At 42.2% G+C, this 20,063-nt stretch overlaps 1 protein-coding gene across 3 annotated transcripts in view; it reads left to right on the top strand.

Annotated features, from left to right (window-relative positions):
• The window catches only part of MYOCD (myocardin), a 136,054-nt gene that overhangs the window by 39,618 nt on the left and 76,373 nt on the right, over positions 1-20,063 (top strand). The window lies entirely within an intron of this gene.

The raw sequence follows: 20,063 nt of genomic DNA, 5'->3' as shown, positions 1-20,063 counted from the left end.
TGAAAGGAAGTGTAACTGCATAATCATACACTAGAGTTCAGAGGATTCAGCATAATTATTCTTGAAAGTGAGCAGGCGTGATAACCTTCACTCACCAGGATGGCATATGTTAAGGTTATTCATGCTGCTGGCAACATAATAGTCTTTGTAATGGAAAGGTTAAGAAGCACTAGTCAGTTTTGCACCATTTTGATTGCATGAGCTAGTAGATTTTTGAATTTACCTAAATATTTCAATGACACATCCTACATTGTGTTTGCCTTTTGTTTTCCCAGGACAGTTTTTAAAGAAGCTAAGTTAGGAATTTGTGGCCTTGGATGTGGAAAATCCATGTTCATATCTGGAGATTGCTATAGGTCATTTTGGCTGCAATCCTAGGCACACTGACCTGGAAATAAGCCTGACTGAACCCATTGCAGAAGGTCCCAGGTTCAATCTCTGACATACCCACATCAGGCTAGGTGAGACCCTTGCTTGAAACCCTGGAAGTGTAGACAGTGCTGAGCTAGGTGTAGACAATGCTGAGCGAGGTGGTCCAAAAGTATAAAGCAGCATCCTATGTTTCTCAATAGGACTCAATAGGAGTCACTTCTAAGTAGAATCGTATAGAAATGATTTTTTTTCTTAAGTTATAAGAGTGGCATAGTTGTTCTGCTCCATGTTCCTGCTCTTTTCCATGCCAATCCATTAAAGGTGGGATGGAGTACAGTGTGTGTGTGTGTGTGTGTGATGGTGTCTTTCCACTATCTTTTTGCTTGACCTGCCTCACAGGGCTGTTGTGATTCTAAAGTGCCTCTTGAGCTACTTAGGCAAAAGAGAGGATACAAATGTGGTGAAACAGACTCCCTCCAACTACATATTCCCTGACCCACTTGAATGAAAGACAAGAAATTGTAAGTGTCCATCTGGTTTGAGTTTAAAGTAATGTGCAGAAAAGGTTGCATGTTTTCAAGGACCTTGTGCCTAAGTAGTAGATTGTACCACAGTTTATTACACAAATTGAGCTTTTTATTGCTCAGCTTTGTTGATCTGCCAGTTGGGATAAAGAACACAACGTACCCCATGGTCCCTATCAGGGAAAATTAGAAAGCATTCAGTTCTGCTTAAACTATGAAGTATCAGGGAAAGTTGTAATTAAATCCAGAGAGCGAGTGCCAGACATGCTGGTGTCTTTAAATCAATAACTATTTTGGAAAAGTCTGGTAAGTTAATCAATTGGAGAATGACAAAGATGTGTGAGTCCAAAACACCAACAAATTACAGTTCTGAGAAGGTGCACGAGGACTGAATCTTAGTAGGTTTTGAGAGTAAACCTGGACCCCACTAAGGCTTTCTCTATAGGCAAGCAGCCTCTGTGACATGCATGTGTTTCAATTTAAATCTTTATTGCGCTCAGAGTGTGCTTATTAAATGATTATCTTGTCCCAAGATCATTTTAGCCTTTGTTCCACATAACCAGGTAGTAGGTGTATGTGTAGGGAGATTTTCTGCATTAGGTTTGGAGCTCAGATCAAATAAATACTGCAAACAATGTATTGAACTCAGGTGACAACTAATCCCCTGATGAGATATTGTCCCGTGGCTTGAACTTTGCAGCCGGGACTTTAATGCCACTTAAATCAGAATGTAAGAACTGAAAGAATTCCAGGAATGTGGTGATATAAATTGTATTTTTAGAGCTGTGAATGACTTGTGAGAGCGAAACAGCACGGTGACTAAAGATAGCACAAGTCAGTTTTTCCATGATTTATCACAAGAACTTTCACCCTAAGTAAAAGTCATTTAATGTTGTGATAGCAGCACACACAGGCTGGCAGGATTTCAAACCAAGTCATTCATTGCATATTTTGTCACAGGAAAATGTTTCCATAACATACTAGAACTCCAAACTGCATTTCATCTGCATACAAGTGCCACTTGAGAGCATTGCCTAGAAACATCAACTAAGCATGAGGTAAATGGTTTGTAATTCTCCAGTGGCCACAGTCTCTTAAAAAATAAAATAAAATCTACAGAGTCATTCCCCTTCATGGTCCTAAAATACATCCCTCAGCTAGTTTTCAATACAGTCAGTTAAAAGATCTTGCGTCCTGCCATGGGTCAGCTTGATTCTAAGTCAGAGATCGGATGGCTTAAGTTACTTCACAAGAGAGATGTTGCCTCTGAAGCATCTACCAGGATCAACCAGAGACCTATGAAAAGCCTGAGGAAGGGCCATAGCTTAGGGCAGGGGTCTGCAACCCGCAGCTCCGGAGCCACATGTGGCTCTTTTACACCTTTGCCGCGGCTCCGGGGCGGATACTAGCGAGGGGAGGAGGCGCATTGTGCGCCCCGACACTCCCCACTGTGGCGGGCGCTGTACTGGCTGTGACGTCGCATGGGGGCGGTGCGTGCGTTAGTCACGCACCGTCCCAACGTCACCTTCCCGGTTTTGTGGCTCCCAGTTTTTTTTTCTTCAGAAACGGGTCCAAGTGGCTCTTTTTGTCTTAAAGGTTGCAGACCCCTGGCTTAGGGGAAAGACCATAGACCATTTGTTTTGCATCCAGAAAGTCTCAGGTTAAAACCCTAGCATCTCCAGGTAGGTTAGGAAAAGATTCCCTGCCTGAAGCCCTGGAGAGCTGCTGCCAGTCTATGTAGACAGTACTGAACTAGATGGACCATTGGGCTGATGAGGGAGCATCCTATGTTCCTATGCTAGGTCAAATCACGCAGTGTCTTGCACGTAATAGTATACAGCAGACATTTAGCATGCAACTGAATCTTCCCGTAAGGAATAAGCCCCACTGACTTCAAGGCATTCAACTAAATTTTATTCAGAGTAGACCAATATAAAGTAATGGTGCTAACCTAGGCACGTTCATTAATTTCAGAGGGTCTACTCTGAGTAAAACTTAGTTGAATACTACCCAAAAGATTTGCTTCTCAAAATAAATGGTTAAGTGGTTTAATTTGCACTATAAATCTGGATCCAATCCAATGTTATTGAAGGGTTTGCAGTTGCTTGCTTGGATCGATGGAGGATAGCAAGGGCTAAGTGTGTATTGAAACAAACACAAATGTAAAATTTACATCCATTGCTCTGCCTACTTTTGCCTCTGGCCCTTCCCACCATTGGGCCGTGGCCCTTGGAAGGCTGTCCAAGGTTTATGAAGCTAGCTTATTCCAATAAACTATAGTCAAGACACAAAAACTACATTTTAGTGTTCAGACATAGGACTAAACCATGGTTAATTGAAAATGAAGCTTCTCTCTGTTCATCATGAGGATGAGGGGAGCACACAAGCCGAAGGTTGTGCATGAAATGCTAAACCATAGTTTAGCATTGCATCTGAACCCAGGTCATTGTGATTCCTATAGGACAGCAGTCTGACATGACAAATCTTTAGAGCAATCCAGGTCAGTCATCTGAATCAACCATTCTTTGGATAGAGAATAAAAGGAGGATGAGAGAAGAAACAGTTTATTCTTACAGGGTCCATGTCTCAGAAGCCAGGCTGGGCTGCTGACTTCTGTGCTATGACTAAACACACTAGAGGAGAACAAGTCCTTTGTGGATCAGAGGTCTGTGCCAGGGACTGTGAATGGCTATTGTTAGCTGCGTAGTGACAGCCCTGAAGCCCAAGGTCACTGAGGGTTTGCCACAGTTAGAGCAATTCTAACCCCTTCCCCAAGACTCTTTATATGAATACTGTACGACTAATGTAGCCTCTTTCCCCACCACTTAAGAGCCCTGCACATGTTGCACTGCTGTGCTTGCAAACCACCAAAGCAGCTTTCTGAAAGGCGTGTGGTTACTAAAAAGGATGTTAATAAAGCGGGAAGAATCATAATAATAGCGCAAACATGACAGATTCCTTCCTGATGGACGCACACATCCCATAAACATAATTGTCACTGCAGGGTTCTTGCCAGAATTCCTGAAGGTGTTTTCAAGTGAATTGCAGTCTTACTGCTAAGGCTATTGGGGGTTGGTGAGCAACACTCATCTGTTTGCAATTGAAGGCCAGTTTGCAAAAGCACATGAGGTGGCTGTTAGGTCAGTAGCTCCTTCTCTTGGAATAGAAATAATGGCATCCTCTTAATACAAATAGCACAAGTGCTTAATTTCTAAAATGAGAGGTGCCTTGGCATCATACTCTTGGGCTGTCATTCTGCTTGTGTGCATGTGGGTGCCCTTGTGGCTCCAATGCTGAAAATAAGACACACTTTGTATGCTCAGAAACACTGTGTTTAATTATTACTCCGCAGATGTCAGGAGTCAGGACTGAACTCTGGCATTGAAAATGGATTCTGAAAATGGATTCAGAACTGGTCATGGATATCTCCTTCTCTTAACCCTTCCCCTCTCCCCTCCAGGGTTAGAGCTTTGGTATAATCTTTGGAAATGCACTTTATTTTATATTATATTTGCTACTGCGAACTCTGGATTAAATTATCGTTCCCAATATGCTAGAAAGCACAGCCCTAACCATATAGAAGTTCTGTAGTCCAATAACATGAAAATATGCCATGAAGAGTATGAAGAGTAACACCAAACATCTTTGGTGTTTTCTGCTCTGCTCTTCTTTTAATTCTCCACACATCTTAAATCTGCAATCTTATACACACACACACACACACACACACACACACACACACACACACGCATAAGCTCCATTGGATACAATGGTCTGACTTTTGAGCAAAAATGCATAAGATCGCTCTGCAAGTAGATATGTTATATGACACAGAGGAGCTATGACTGTTTCCTAAAAAGTACAACGGTACTGACAACTTGTCATACATGAAGAGAAGAACTGTTGTTTTTTTATTTAGATCAGTATATAAAACTGCTTATTTAAAAATCTAAACAGTGTGCTTAAAGCAATATAAAACAATTCTCAATAATATGGAGATACAATTGGCAAAACAAGTATACGTAACAAAATTATTGCACTGCTTTTTCTGAATTACAGCAGGTTTCACATACAATGGTGGTAGAGATTAAAGCAGAATTTGTTTCAGTTGCTTTGTGGGTTTGTATCCCTGGCACACACCAGAGGCGAGATGTGTGGTATATATATAAACCAGTCGGGTGGTAGACTCGGTGAAGTTCAGCAAAATATTACACCTGCCCATTTATTTTTCATTGGTTTTTGTCAGGTTCTAGGCTTCCAGCTGACTTGAACATTTAGGGCAAAAGTGGATACCAGTCAAAGTAAACAGTAGTAAGTTGGATGGAAAAATCGTTTAACCAGCTGTTAAGGAGCTTCCTATGTTTCTATGCCTCTCTTGCTCTTCCTCACTTCCTTCCTTTTGCATTATGGAACTTATTGTTGCCACAAGCTTCTTTCCCATGCTGGCTCCTATATGCTTTTGACCACCAAGTCTACATTCAGTTTTCCTTCTTTGGTAAAGAATCTAAAAGTGGCCTGATCCCACCAGGTAAGTAAAGGTAAAGGGACCCCTGACCATTAGGTCCAGTCGTGACCGACTCTGGGGTTGCGGCGCTCATCTTGCTTTATTGGCTGAGGGAGCCAGTGTACAGCTTCTGGGTCATGTGGCCAGCATGACTAAGCCGCTTCTGGCGAGCCAGAGCAGCGCACGGCAACGCCGTTTACCTTCCCGCCGGAGCAGTACCTATTTATCTACTTGCACTTGACGTGCTTTCGAACTGCTAGGTTGGCAGGAGCTGGGACTGAGCAACGGGAGCTCACCCCGTCGTGGGGATTCGAACCACCGACCTTCTGATCGGCAAGTCCTAGGCTCTGTGGTTTAACCCACAGCGCCACCCACATCCCATCCCACCCAGGTACCACTATGCAATTTTGAGGCAGGTGCAAACAAATGGGAAACGGATCCCTGCATACCTGCCCAGCTTTGTGCACACTTTCTCTGAAGCACTGTAAGGCCACTATTAAGAAGAAGCTCCTGCCAACCTAGCAGTTCGAAACCACGTCAAAACTGTCTGCGGACAAACGTCTGCTCCCTCGGCCAGTAAAGCGAGATGAGTGCCACAACCCCAGAGTCGTTCGCGACTGGACTTAACTGTCAGGAGTCCTTTACCTTTGTTGTGCTAAGTATGGCAAGGCAGCCTGGGCAAAGAAGCCAGGAAATTAAAACTTCATCCCTTTTTAGAAGCTGCAAGGCGTTTAGCCCATTGTATCTAAGCACATTTAGCAACTCTGTTCTCTTTTGCCTTGCTATTCCATTTTGTCCCAGCAGACTTTGAAATGCGCCTTTGGCTTTTTCCTGATCAGAGTGCTCTTCTCCCTTAGTCTCGCTCTTATAGATGGGTCGCATTCCTTTGTGCTCCTAATAATCGCAAATCAAGCAAACTGGGCCAAAACGAGTGTGCCTCTACTATCGAATGTCAAAATATGATCAAGCCTGGCAAGCCTCCGGCAGAGCATTAAAAATAGCTTACTAAGTTACACTGTGAAAATCACTAATATAACAAGACTTGTGTGTCTGATCCCATTAATGGGGGAAAGCTAATATGGTGATTTCATGCAATACTGATGGAAATCAATAAAAGGATATTTTGGGGGGAAGAAAGCACGCAATTCTATTATTTAAGGCATTTTGTACAAAAAGTTAGAAAATAACATTTAACTTGCATGTCTCTTGTCCAACTCAATAAAAGTTATTTTGCATTGTTAAGGCTTTTGCTCAAGTTAAACTAGAATGAGACTACAGAGCAGTTCGGTTTCTGGGCTCACCCTTCTCAGTCATGCAGAATAGTCAATTCCAAAGAGATTGGGGGGGGGGATCTCTAGTGCATTTTGCTATGACTTCTGATTAGTACAGTTGGGCCTAATGGATTTATGTTGTGTAGATTAGAACATGGAGCCTGGCTTTTGGGTGCGGATATGGGTATTTACAGCTTTCTATGGTTATTTTCTGCTAAGAGAGGAATTAGCATTTGCTTTCTTGCTAACTCTGTGAAAGGTTCCCAATATTGCTGAATATCATGCTTCATCAGTAGAAGAGTCCTTAGACTGAAATCTGACATATGAAGGAAGCAGAGGGGCAGGAGTAGTAAAGGGCATACTGTGTATCAAAGTTTTCCATATTCTGTGTCAAGAGAACTCAAACTCTACAAATAGAATGAATTATGCTAGTGAGCTATTTTGTTCTAGGCTTGCTTTGAGTTTTGTTTCATTTTAGTATTGCATGATCTCTTTTGCTTCCAAAATCAGTTTTCAGAAAACATTCACAGGGACTCAATGAGAAAGTGAAAAGAAGGTTTGAGAATTGGAGCTGGAGTGGTATTGGGACAGAAACTTGGAGCTTTGGTTTGGAATAATGAGCTCCCGTTGCTCGGTCCCTGCTCCTGCCAACCTAGCAGTTTGAATGCCTGTCAAAGTACAAGTAGATAAATAGGTACCACTCTGGCAGGAAGATAAATGGCGTTTCCGTGCGCTGCTCTGGTTTGCCAGAAGCAGCTTAGTCGTATTGGCCACATGACTTGGAAGCTGTCTGAGGACAAACGCCGGCTCCCTCGGCCAGTAAAGTGAGATGAGCGCCGCAACCCCAGAGTCATCTGCGACTGGACTTAATGGCCAGGGGTCCTTTTACCTTTTTTTAAGAGGTTAAACAGTGCATCAAGGTGCATCTCCTGACTAGTAGATGCCTGCCCAGATCTCATCTGGCTTTTAAAAATTCACACCTATGGCTTACATATTCTCAAGCTTATTCTGCAACCTTGAGGGCTGGGAACTTGCTTTTTAAAATAAAGGTGAAAGTTTGAACCTTGAAATGCCAGGTTCTGAACCTTGTACCAATTTTCCTGTTAGCTTAGTAAACTGGCAGATGTGCTGAGTACACATGGCCCTGGGAATAATATGCTTAGGAGCTTGGGAAGATGCTAGAATGCCTATTGCTTATCACCTATCAAAGATATGCGTATGTGATCTACCTATCACAAATACTCCAATCATTATCTCATCCATTTCCTTTCGCCCTTTCCACATCACAAATACGCCCAATGGTTCCCTGTTGCTCAGCTTCCAGTGGCATTGCCTTACAGTTTTACTACCGACACAAGTCAACCATCTAGGTGGCAGATGTGCTGTGAAGAGTCCCTTAACAGTACAGTGCTCTGATCTGATGTTCTTCTGGTCTTTTGAAAGAGTGTGTGCAGGTAGGATTTAAACTACTGCAGAACTATAAAGCCCTAAATGTCTAGGACCCAGCACACTTCCTTCTGTGAAGCATAATGAGATTGGGATCAGTTCTCTCTGTTCAGGAAATAAAATATTTGGGAACAGCATCTATGGCATGCCCTCCCAAGTGACACCTTTCAGTCTCTGTCTTTGCACAGGTTTAGGATATTGCTGCTGAAGCTTTCATAATCAGCCTGTCATTTGACAATCAGGGAACCTCATACATTAACAACGCTAAGACACCGATCTGGCTCTTATTTTACTGTTTTAGTGGAACTGTTTCATTCTGTTGGACAATGTGTTAACTGTTAACTTTTCTTCTTTTCTTGGGTGCAATGAGGCAGTAAAATGTAGCCAATTTTATCCTCACAGAAGACAGACACATAAATTAAACCTTTTTAAAAAGAAATTTTCATTTTACACCTCAAGAAGGAAAAAAAGAACTATGTGTAGAGTTAAAGCCTCAAGATAGATAGATAGATAGATAGATAGATAGATAGATAGATAGATAGATAGAATAATGAATCAAATCTCTTGCATGAGTCGTCCTTACTGAGCACCTCATTTTAGAAAGATGGGGTGAAGTTGCTTCCTTGTTGCAGCTCTTCCTCATACATCTATCTTGGCTTTAATCATTGACACAAGCAGCGATGAGGACTTGTAGGTTTTTAATTCTCCAGCAGATCAACCTTCCGCCGAGTGATCTAGCTCCAACCCACTGGAGTAAGAGATGGGCACAAAGCTATCTGATTCTAGCAGAACAAAACAAATATTCTGGCCCTGCAATCTTCTGACCATATATAGACTTAACTAGCCTTTTAGAAGATATGGCTGATATCTGTGATCAGTACAAAGCAATTAGTTATGAAATGTCTGTGCCGCCAAAGGGTGGTTTATAAGGATACTTTTTTTAAACCATCTTTCCCCCTTTGTGTGCTTGCATATAGGTATTTCAGCTCATGGGGACCCTATTATTGCCACTGAATGCTCGGTCATTGTAACCGAGAAGTGCTTAGTAACAATTGAATCTGGGCAGCAAGAACCAAATTGAGTAATTCTCAAATTGGAAATTGTTGAGAGAGAAATGTGAGCCTAGTTATTGGGTGCTACTCTCGTGGCTATAGGAATTTCTGCAATAAAAGTGCTGATTGTTCCCATTTTAAAGTGAACAGGTTATATATATCCTGTACGTTGAGCATCCTGATTTGCTTACACAAATTTTCTGCACATTTAGATTATATATGGTCTTTTGTTTTGATTTGTGTGGGGGACAATTATATGGCAATGAGTCTTCGTTCTACATTAATTCACATTTGCTTGTGTGGTGTTTATACGTCTTCTGGTTGGTCTTTCATTTATCCTACACAGTGCATTTCCCCATCACTTTCCAAAACTCAAAAAAACAGATTGTTTTTTTAAATAGATTTGTTGTTCAAGGTGATGGGACTGTTTAATCTATTTTAATTGTGCAAACCTAAAGTTCTGATATGCACTTGAATCCCTTTCACAAAATTGTGACAGTCTGGATGTACCCTGTGTTTTTCAGATTGCAATAGGATGTTGAGCAGTTTAAATACCACCCTACTCTCTGCTATACCCAATTTTGCAGAGATAAAAGAGTCAGAAAGTGATATTCCAATCGGAATTTTGTAAGTTTCAGTATTTTATTAAAGTGTCTAATTCTGTAGCTATCAATATTTTATTAACTTTATGTATTTTAAAATAGTTACTTGATCTTCCAGGGCCCTATGTTTGTTGTTGTTGTTGTTGTGGTGGTGGTTGTTGTTGTTGAGGAACCCATTGTTTCCACATAAACGGCACAATAACTCTCTGGAAGGTGAATTCAGAGGAGGGTCACAAGAGAAAGGAATTGAATTAGATAGAAAGTGAAAGCAAAGCCTCCAGGGTCAACATGCACTTTAATCTGTTACTAAGAATAACCTGTTAGTATAAAATGCACAGCCTAAAAGCGAGAAGGCAATCAAACAAGTGTAAACTAATATAGTGAGCTATTGGTATAGGAGCATGTAAATTGGAAACAGGTGTTGAGTGACTGAGAGCAAGCATGTGATGACAGGGCGCTCTGAATCAAGACAGAGGGTTTCTTTCCTGAGCATCTTGTTTTGCAGTTACTCTTAGCTTTGTTTGCTACAGTTAAAATAAATAAAAGCCAAACATGAATCAAACATGAGCTGGGATCCTAATGCTACATTAAAAAATTGTTTTGCTTTGGAAACTGCTCTTTGGGGTAACTGGAGCCTTGTTCTTCTGCCTACACTATCCTGTTGTAGATAATTTAAAGTTGTACTGTGTGTGGATTTGGAGTGAGTCCCAGGAGCAGAGCCAATAGCAAACATCTAGCATTAGGGACATGTCCACTCTGTAAGCTTATCCTCTGACGGATGTTCTTGCAGGCTGGATCTGGCCAGTGAATGCCAGAAAGTGATGGTGTGGACAGTTTACAAGTTGCTTGCCAGGAAATGACCGGTGAGAGTAGATCATTTTCAAATGGGTTGGTGGACTCTGCAGACAGAGGATATCTTTTAGAGAACAGCACGGAAGTGTCCGTTCAATATGTTTATTCTAAATCACTGTCTGCTACTCTATTTACACTTTCCCTAATGGCTTTGGAGCTCCTAGCAGAGAGTGTAGATTGTTAACTCAATATTTGTGCATACAGTCACTGATGCACTGATATATAGTCACTTGGGGCTAAAGGAGACTATGTCTCCCTATAAATGCTTGCAACCATGTACAGATGCCAAAGTGTAAAATGTGTAAAATACATCTGCGCTGCGTTAGTTATGAAGGTGCATCAGTTATGGTTCAAGAACATCTTTTCTCTTTGAAATGTAAGGCAGCTACAGTGGGGACCCATCCTACTAGTGCCCCCTGGCCCTCATGGTACAGGGTGATGGGGCACAGGTAGGAGAGGCCACTTGCCCATCAGACTCCCTGCCAGCCTCTGAGTCGCATCCTGAGGCCAGCTGAAGCTAGAACGTATTCAGGTGAGGAAAAGGGAACCCTATCTATCAATCCCTAGCAACAAAGAAGTAACATATGGACCACAGACAAAGCCTTTATTGATTAGTATCCAAGATGGAGTAGATACTGAAAGAGAATGACATGTGTGAGGATGCCAACTGGTCACCCAAGCTGGGCTACTGAGCCTTGCTCAGCAGCTCAAGGTATAGCAGGTGCAATGTACATTGTGGACCAGCTCCACATTAAGCACTTTCCCCTTCTACATAACTCTCATAAAGCTTGTCAGGATACAGGAGCCTTTCTGGAGCTAAGTAGGTTAGTGACCTCACAGAGGAAAAGCTTTTACCGCCCTTGTCCTGCCCACGATTCCTTCCTGTTTCAGTTGTTCTGCTGTGGTAGCAGTATCTTAAGAAGGTTGTGTTTGTATGTGACTTTTGAAGCAGAGCATGTTGCATATTCACAGTGCCATTCGTTCATTTCCAGCTTTTCTGTAGACCACAGTGGCCTAAAATCTTTTTTTTATGCACCAGGGCTTCAGTCCTCTAGATTTTATTAGGTATTTATTTTGCCATTTATGCATTTAAAACTCTTAAAACTCCAAGTTTAGCAATAAACCACAATACAAAGCAAACCTTTGGGAGATACCTGGAACTTCACCATCCTCCCTTCCCCCTTAGAGGAAGTGCTTCTGTTTCAAATGTTCTCTCTCTGCCACTTGCTTTTTGTGACAGAATATCATGTAATTTCTTACTTTATCTCGCACTTGCAGCTCATTTGTGCACAATGCTCAGATGTTATTAGATCTTTCAGTACGTTGTTGGAGTTTGCTTACTTGTTGATTGCTATAGCACAGGAATAGACTTCCTGGTGCCCTCCAGATATTGCTGGACTCCAACTCCCAATATCCCTCACGCTAGGGCTCATGAAAGTTGGGGGTCCAACAGCATTTGGAGGGTTTTTAACTGCAACATGCTTCACAATTTTGGGTGCCTTTGGGACACGCCCATCCTCCAATGTTTAATTTGTTTATTTTAAAGCACTGAAAGACCACTTAGTATCTTAAAAATATCTAAACAGTATACAATATAAAACAAAAATACAGCCCAAAACCAATGGAACAGCTGTATAAAAATGAGTAAAAGTAAATAAACTAAAAGTAAATAAATTCAGGGGATTCGGTCACATAAAATAGTCAGGTCTTATGGGTCAGCTTTACAAAAAGATACATTTTTACAAGATGTCTCAAGCAACTGATGGCTGCTTCTTCATATGTGGCAGAGGGAAAGGCATTCCACAGTATAGGGGCAACAGCAGAAAAAACCCATTTGGGGGTCACTGCCCTATGATATTCAGTAGGATGCAGTGCCATGAGTAGAATTTCTGCAGATGATCTACATGATCTTACAGTTCTGTGCAGGAGCAGGCAGTCTTTCAGGTAACAGAGTCCTGAGTTGTTCAGGGCTTTATCCGTAAAGAACAAAACCTTGAACATGGCTTGATGGCTGATCAGCAGCAAATGTAGTTCCCTCCGCATAGGTGTAATATGCGCACATCCAGGTGCCCCACTCAGTAACCTGGCCACAACATTCTGAGCCAGCTGCCGCTTGTGGACCAGTCCCAAGACAAGCCCCATACAGAGTGCATTACAGTTGTGCAGTCATGAGGTTACCAGTGCATGAATCACAGGGACTGCACTATCTCTCTAAGGCTTTTAAATGTGTAGGCTGAGATCAACCTGTGCAGCTTAGCTGTTCTTAGGTTAACGGTTACATCGACATTATAAATATATGGTCAGATGCTTGGGAAATCTGTTATTTTGTGCCCAGTAAATTTTTTAAAAACATTAACTATATTTGTGTGTTCCCGTGTCCATAACTGAATTTTTTAATATATATTTCTGAGGCAGTGCTGTTTTTCTTGCTCACATTCAAACTACTGCAAGGTGAAGTAATTTTCCTCAGAGTGGATGAGTTTGTGTGACTTTGCATTTTAAGGACATCAAAGAGTATAGTGTTAAATCTCCATCTTTCTTTGAGAAATGGCTTATTTTATTGATGTTTAATATATATGTAACTGTGGTATTTCAGATATTTTGTCTAATATCTCACAGATATTAGCTAACAGTGCACAGTCCCACTAACAATTTACATTTATATTGATTTATAGCAGCCGCAATAGTCTGAAGTATTGATCATCTCCATATGTCCAATACATCCATAATACTGACTGCATTGTGTGGTGTTCCATAGGATTCCTCAGGGAGAAACATGGAGTAGCACCATATTTATTGATATTCTGCCTGGATGAAGCCTAATGTGAGCAAACTGGATCAGAAATCTTCTATCCTAATTGTATAAATATTCTAAATGACTTGCTTGGAAAAGATTACGAGGAAGATTATGATGGAAAATATTTTGATGTCACAGTTGCTGTGCTTCAGAGTAGCTTCAGGTAGACATCATTGTATTTTGAGGTTTCTGTCCTTTTTCTCCTCTCCACATCCAGAGAGAGGATGTGGACATCTAGGAACACGGTGTGAGTGTCTTCTTATATCTGCAGAAGGGTTTTGCTCCTATATGCTATTTTTATTATGAAACATGGAGTAACCTGTCCCATTTCACTGTCTGAGGCAAAACGGGCAGGTGCCACCCACCTGCCAAAGCCTTGCTTACCAGGGTCTACTTGACTAGTAGCAATGAAGTTCTGTCTCAATGGTTTTGTTATAATGTGAAGAGTCTTTGCTGTGGGTATTGGGAACGTGGCAATATTCTAAGCACCAGAGGATTACCTTTACTGTACCTAGTTTCACTTTCCATTCCTGTTGGTAGTTTTAGTTTTGTACAGGCAGTAGCCATGAGAGGTTCTGCTCTAGTTCCAGTAACCCTCATAATCTGCAGACATAGTCTATGCAGAGCTAGTCTAACCTGACGTGCGCCAGGGGTCTCACTGATGCCCCTTCCCCTTGCAAAATGCAATAGCTTAGAAACACATTTTTAAACGCTGACTTGAGCCAAGTCCTCTTGGCCACTTCACCGGACAGAAATTATTTGAAATGTGTAGGCTACACAATACTACTTAAAATAGCCTATAACGAGTGGAAGTGGGGAGGGGGAGAGATTAATGGCTTAAAACAAAATAATGAAAAGGTCATTCAGACCGTAATTGTCAAACCCTCCCTGTGCTGTCTCATATCCATATCAATTCTGTTTGATGGTGACTCAGAAAATGATCCCTGGCATTTATCTTTCCCTCAGACTTTATGAAAAATTGATTGACTCCTTTTGCCCAAGAAGTTGCATTAAATAAGAAATAAAATGTTGTTTATGGGCAACTTTGCCTTCTAGCAATCAGAAAGGGCCAGTTTTATAAGAACAGGGCATCAATTTTTAATACCGCAAAGTACCTGCATATTTGACATGGCAAACTGAAATCTTTGGATATTATCCTCTCTGGAATGATTCCTGGAGTTAAACAGAAACAGCAGGCCCTGTTCCCACCTCTTTTCACCCTCCAATAATACTTGTGAGCTCTGAATGAGAGAGGATGATAACATTGGGGGCGGCGGTTCTGATTAAGAGGGTGTTCGTGAGATTGCTTTCAGAGATGGGCTGGCTCCTAGGTTGGCCAGGTGCAAAAGAGGACTGTGCTTTTGAACCTTTAAGAGTTATATAAATGAGGACATTTCACCCAGGTATAGTTTGCATGACAATCTTTGTACACGTGTTTGGGATTTATTAAGCAATGAACAAGCCTGCTGTAAATAGTATGAGACTCCTCCTGCAAAAACTGCAGTCTATGGTAGCACAGCTTAAGAGGGCTACAGGACCCAGCTCTATGCCTGGACTGTTGGGTTTAGGTTGTGGCTTTGACCCTTTCTTCATTTTCATCTGGTAAAGAGAAAGCTGGAACCTTCTCCTTCCCTGGTTTTGGAATAGGAAGCTGCCTCAGGTCCAAAGGCTGGTCAGTGTTGGCCCACTGTTGTCTTACTCAGACTGGCAGCAGCTCTTTAGAGCCTTGGGCATCTGAGCACAGGACTTTCTGCATGCAAAACATGTTCTGTACCACTGCACTGTGGTTCCTCCACCCGACCCCCATGTTTTTGTTTGTCTCTTGTGCTCACAATGCATGCATCTATAGAGCTCTTAACGTTGGTTGAAGACGGTTGAAGAGCTGTCAGCTCTCAGTGAGTTTCCTGGGAAATTTTGAAATGGAAAAAAATGCCAATTAAATTAGGGGAATTCGCATGAAATGGAAAAAAATGCCAATTAAATTAGGGGGATTTGCATCATATTTTTTTCAGTTTGCATCAGAAATTTTTCTGGTGTCATGGAGAGTGATTTAATTTTGCTTGCTCATTTTATTTTTATTTAGTATGTGAAGCAAAAAAATTCAAAACTGCCAAATTTTCCTAATGTTATATTTGCAACTGCCATTCATTCATTGCTACTAATTAACTTAAGAAGTCCATGGAGTTTTCTTGGCAGGGATACTGGAGCGGCTTGCCAGTTCCTGCTCCAGGTGGATCACGTTTGGTCAAAACTCTCCACTATGACCTGTCCATCTTGGGTGGCCCTGCACGGCATAGCTCATAGCTTCTCTGAGTTATTCAAGCCCCTTCGCCATGGCAAGGCAGTGATCCATGAAGGGGCTCCATGATCACTGCAGATGGTGACAGCAGTCATGAAATTAAAAGATGCCTGCTTCTTGGGAGAAAAGCAATGACAAACCTAGACAGCATCTTAAAAAGTAGAGACATCACCTTGCCAACAAAGGTCCGTATGGTAAAAGCTATGGTTTCCACAGTAGTGATGTATGGAAGTGAGAGCTGGACCATAAAGAAGGTTGATCGCCGAAGAATTGATGCTTTTGAATTATGGTGCTGGAGGAGACTCTTGAGAGTCCCATGGACTACAAGAAGATCAAACCTATCCATTCTTAAGGAAATCAGCCCTGAGTGCTCACTGGAAGGACAGATCCTGAAGCTGAGGCTCCAGTACTTTGGCCACCTCATGAGAAGAGAAGACTCCCTGGAAAAGACCCTGATGTTGGGAAAGATTGAGGGCACAAGGAGAAGGAGACGACAGAGGACGAGATGGCTGGACAGTGTTCTCGAAGCTACCAGCATGAGTTTGACCAAACTGCGGGAGGCAGTGGAAGACAGGAGTGCCTGGTGTGCTCTGGTCCATGGGGTCACGAAGAGTCGGACACGACTAAACGACTAAACAACAAACAACAACAACTTAAGAAGTAGAAAATTTTCCACCCCACATCACTAATGAAACTGTCAAGTTCAAATGCCTTTTAAGTTAGAGGTGCCATGAACCCTGAACAGACAAGACCTATTTTGGTTATACTTTGCCCACATGGGCTGGAGAAAATGCAGAGCTTATCAAAATGTGTTGAAATGTACTTTTGTTTGTTTTGCATAGATATTCTTGACTGGGAAAAAAAATCCTGTGCAAAGATCAGGTTTTGGGAAAATGAGAGACACGGCAGCTCATTTTATTTATTTGCTTGTAAACTTTGTATTCTGCTCTTCATTTCCAAGCAATTTTAGGGGATGCCCATCAGTTCAACAGTTTTGAATTCTCATGGCCAACTTTAGCCAGGAGCTCATTCATGTTAGGCCCAATAAAAAAGAAACTGCCTGAAGAATGGAGACCTCCTCTATTTTGTCCAGGTTTTCCTACTCTTACAATTTATCACCCCTTCGTCTGAGCACAGATTAGTTGAGGGAGCGGCATGTGGTCAGTGTACCAACTTCAGGCTAATTTGGAAGGGCTGTGGCCTTGCGGAGCTGCCATTTTAGCACCTTGCCTCAGCCATAAACTCATTCCAACTTAAAAGGGAAAGTGACCCAGATGCATTGTTGCACACAAGTCTTCAATTATACAATGTCCTGCAAGCATCAGATAAAGCAATAACACAGAAAAAGGTCATAACAACACCAGCTATGTCATGAATAGCAGCCACAAGTAGCGGCCAGAGACTTGATCCAGTCTAGGACTAGAGCGATGAAGAGATAGAAATGCTGCTGGCTATGAGTCCTTTTGTAGTGTGTTCCAAGCAGCTGTCAACTGCTCAGACTTTGAACGACTGGGACCTCCCAAAGGAAAATAAAACCTTCAGAGTGGCCAGCTGCAAGAAAACAGTGGATCTTTGAGGATGCACTGCTGAGGGAAACATGAACAAACGTAGGAGATAATCGGGTTTATTTCTCTGCAGACTAATGTTCTGCAGAAGGGATAGAGATAAATAGTGGTTCATTTGAGGCGTGTCATGAACTGGATGAACTTCAGCTAATTAGTTTAAACAAATGAAGAAAAGCAGCAAAGTACTAGGTATGCAGAAGTATGAAAGTACTTTTGCAGAAGACTCTACTCCTACAGCTTGTTAGACATAATTATATTTCTTCCGCTGGCAATGGTGTCATTCTCATTTCTTGTCTCTGAGCCCCGCTGGTTGTAAAAATTAATGGCATCAAAATATCAAGGCTTGGATCCTAAGGTAACTTAAGATAGCTCGCGTAAGAAACATTTCCTATCCCCTCCTCCCAACTGCAGCCACCTGTGACTTCTGAAAAGCCTTTAGGAGACCTTCCTGAACAATGTGGAATGGGGCATGGAGGTTTGCTGAAGGGAGGAGGGAACAGGACACTTCCTTATGTTAGGATCCAAGCCCCCACCCTCAGCACCCTGTAGTCATTCCCACATTGTTCAGGAGGGGACCCTGAATCTCCAGATATGCTTTTGGGGGAGAGCGCAAGGAGCTGCATGTTGCAACGGGGAAAGGAAACTTTCTTTCTGTGAAATTTCCTGAGGAAATTTGCCACCTGTATTTCCTGTCTGCCTTTCCAGACTTCCCAATACAGCTTCCTCATAGTGTCCCTTGTTCCTTAGGGCAGCAGTGACTGTTGGGTCCTGTATACTCATTTTGATAGCTGGAATCTTTACTGTGGCGCAGTGACACAATTCATAGTGATGATCCCTCAAATCATGGTTTGGAAGGATTCCAAAATGAGTCATGGGCTTCTGTGCTTCCTTCTTCAATTATTACCTGTTATGCATGATCTTTCTCTCTTTCTCTGTTTAGTGCCAGCTATTCACAATTGGCTGTCCTATCTGTGGTGGACTATGGTTAGCTTTGGGACGTGGGTGGCGCTGTGGGTTAAACCACAGAGCCTAGGGCTTGCCAATCAGAAGGTCGGTGGTTCGAATCCCCGTGAGGGGGTGAGCTCCCGTTGCTCGGTCCCTGCTCCTGCCAACATAGCAGTTTGAAAGCACGAAGTGCAAGTAGATAAATAGATACCGCTCCGGTGGGAAGGTAAACGGCGTTTCCATGCGCTGCTCTGGTTCACCAGAAGCGGCTTAGTCATGCTGGCCACATGACCCGGAAGCTGAACGCCGGCTCCCTTGGCCAATAAAGCGAGATGAGCGCCACAACCCCAGAGTCAGCCACGACTGGACCTAATGGTCAGGGGTCCCTTTACCTTTTTATGGTTAGCTTTTGCTCTCTAAATCTCAGAATTCATTTTTCAAATTGGGGTTCTGGAGGATGAGTGCTAACCATGGTTTGCCAACCATCACTTGAGGGAAGAAAGGAACATATGGTTTGTGCACAATTATCCAAACCAAGGAGGGGACCTGTCACCTTCCAGATGTCACCCAACTTTTAAAGCCAATGACTAGGGATGATGGGAGTTATAGTCCAGCAACATCTGGAAGGCCACAGGCTCCCCATCACTGCTCCAAACCATGACCCATCTGTTCTGAGAACTAAATAAACTAACTGTACATAGGTTAATAATAAAAAGTGTTTTACTCAATTTCTCAGCATATTCCTTCATAGCTAGGACAGAGTTCAGCTAGCCAATATGCACTGTATGTTTATTTTCCTATATGACTGATTTTATGTTCTTTCCCAGTTTCCCCTTAAGTAAACCTTTTCGATTTGTTGAAGAATATTGGGTTTTGCCTCTGGAATTCAGTATTGTGAACTTAAGCCTGCATAAGACCTACTGCTTAGCTCTATGCTATCTTGACTTTAGTCTTCAGTAGAAGCGCTATCAGGGTTTGAAAGGTCCATTATTTAAATAGGAAAGGTAGGTGTTTGTGTGTGTGAGAGAGAATGAAATTGCCATTTCAGTTCCTGAAGATTTGGTGTTTTTAGATATCCTACCTACTATAGCTTATCCTACCATTTGACATCAAGATGGGAATCTTTGCATGAGAAGTACATGAACTTCATGGGATCAGTCCTTTATTTTTCTTCAGACAGGGACTCTGATCCTCACATTATATGCTTATTTGCACCCATTGAAATTGGAGGGGCTTACTTTATCCATAGAAAATTTTGAGTGATGGTCTCAAATTTTTACTCTTAAATGTGTCAGGCAGAACAACCCCCTCTCAGCAACAAGTAATTCTGAAGATTTTTAACACTGGACCATCAGGGCTCCCTGGAGTCTCCCATTCTTTAGCTTTCCATCTCCACTCTGGTCAGGATCCAAGACTGCGTAATAATATCACACTTGGATTTACACTTCTTCTTGGCTTCCCAAGTCATTAGACTGTTCTTAATATGCATGTAGCCTTTTCCTGTGTTTTGAATCAAGACGGCACCAAGCATTCTTTCCAAGGTGTACTGGCTCCAACTCAGCTGTTGTGTTGATCTTAATAGCCTCCAGGTTCTTCAGGAAGCTAAGGATTCTACTGCTACTGTTGACAAACTATTGTTCAAAGAATCTGGAGGCTCACTAAAAGATCTGGGTAATGAGAAACGGGCTGAACAATACCTTTTAGCTGCAGGGCCTGGCAGTGGTCATGCAACCTGAGCTGAGCAATTAATCTAGCACAATTATTTGCAGCATTCCCCTCCTACAGAACACTAGAAAGAGTCTGAATACTTCAGATACTGTAGCAAATTAGTTGC

Source organism: Podarcis muralis, chromosome 2 (genome assembly GCF_964188315.1).
Source record: "Podarcis muralis chromosome 2, rPodMur119.hap1.1, whole genome shotgun sequence".
NCBI lineage: Eukaryota > Metazoa > Chordata > Lepidosauria > Squamata > Lacertidae > Podarcis > Podarcis muralis.
This window is presented reverse-complemented; position numbering and strand designations above follow the sequence as displayed.